Genomic DNA, 1,999 nt, shown 5'->3' with positions numbered 1-1,999 from the left:
CCAAAAGAACGTGGCGATCTTGAACGAAGTCTATCTTTTGGCTCTTATTATTATTGTTACTATTATTTTTTTTCGGGGCTCAAGTGAACAGTACATTTTGCTTGTTTGGACCCATTGCGGCAGCTTAGTGGCTATGGCGTTTCACTGCTGAGCTCGAGGTCGTAAGTTTCATCCCTGCCGCGGCAGCCGCATTTAGAAGGGGCCAAATTCAAAAACGAACTGACAGAACGTAGATTTAGGCGCATGTTAAAAAGCCAAGGTTGGCAAAATTAATCCGCAGTCCCCCACTGCGACATGCCTCAAACGAGATTGTGGTTTGGCACGTGATAAACCGATGATTTTTTAAATGCTTTACTTTCTTACTACTGCTAGTTTTATTTTGCCTGCACCGGAATCTACAGTTTCAGTACGTGTAAAAGTACGGGCACGTTACATTCTGCAAACTCGGATAACGTTGTTAGCACCTGCCTCGCGTTATGACTAGACGTCAACGATATATCAATGCGATTAGCGTTCTTTGGGATTTTCACGCACTTTCAGAGGACTTTCTATCTAACCGTTTTCCCGCCAAATTGAGTCACTGGATAGCCCACGGTTTATTGGGTACAAAATCGGGACACTGAGCTGAGGGAACATAATTCGAAACCAACCATTGAACTAATTTGGGTCACTGGGTGTGCGCCGCTATTCAATTAACCTTTAAATGCGATTAGCATTCTTAGAGTACTTCGCGGACATTTCGGGGGCTATGTATGTATGTATTATGTATGTATGTATGTATGTATGTATGTATGTATGTATGTATGTATGTATGTATGTATGTATGTATGTATGTATGTATGTATGTATGTATGTATGTATGTATGTATGTATGTATGTATGTATGTATGTATGTATGTATGTATACATGTACCAGTGGCGTAGCCAGAAATTTTGTTCGGGGGGGGCTCAGGTTGCAGCGCGGCCTCCTCTTTATAGAATTTGTCGAGGGATCAAATGCATGAATGATAACTGCATTGCCAATTTCATTGTATATTAGATGCTGCAAACGAATCATTGAACGCTATGCACTGTCCATTAAAATATGTATGTTTTCATAACAGAATATATTTTTATGCCCCAAAAATTGTGGCAGAAATAACTGATATCAATGCTTCCGTGTTTTTTTGTCTAATTAATAGGTAAAGAAAACATCTCATGAACTTTAGAACTATTGACCCTTTTCGCGGAGCAGTTTGTTTTAGAGAAACTAGATGGCGCTCACGGCGGCGCGCCGTACCTCTCCTCAGCGACCGCGCACGAATACGAAACCATTACCGATTCTACCTTGCTTCTGTGCGATCAGCTGTAGGAAATGCAACTCAGTTTTCGCTAACACACTGTGCTCCAATTATGCTAGATTGAATAATGTGGATTGAAGACGCGTGCAGTAGTTGGCTGCAAAAATAGTGACTGTTATGTTAAGGAATAGAATGAATCTGTCTGGCGAAGTTCGCGGACCGCTGCTGCAACTGTCCGAAGGTGTTACCGGCACTTCGTGATGTACGGCTTTCCTCGAGGATACAGAAATTTGCTCATCCACCAGCCTTGTATCGCTAACCTTTAAAGAAAGGGCTTCATCCCCAGAACGTCGGCAACAGTGAGTACCACTCGTTAAACAATGACAAAGGGAGTAGCGCCGCTTCCTGTCATAGTAAGTTTCGCGCACGTTATCTATACACATCTGTCCAAATGGCAGGAAAACGTACGCCCACTCTATCGCCGACGTATCAAGAATAAGTGAATGGACGCACACTTGAATATATGCGCACTGTATACACACAATAAATGACGGACTACACCTATGGCGCACCAATGGTCGAAGCTGAATGTTTCGTGACGGTCCACAACAGTAAGCAAGTTACTAGCTGTAATATATATTTTCTACAATGTATTACAATGCACAAAATAGCTACGTTTCAAGCCTTGTGCGCAGCAAGAACAAATCTATCGGATTCGG

Source organism: Dermacentor silvarum, chromosome 2 (genome assembly GCF_013339745.2).
Source record: "Dermacentor silvarum isolate Dsil-2018 chromosome 2, BIME_Dsil_1.4, whole genome shotgun sequence".
In the NCBI taxonomy this organism is placed as follows: Eukaryota; Metazoa; Arthropoda; class Arachnida; order Ixodida; family Ixodidae; genus Dermacentor; species Dermacentor silvarum.
The sequence above is the reverse complement of the archived record's forward strand: the minus strand, read 5'-3'. Positions refer to the sequence as shown.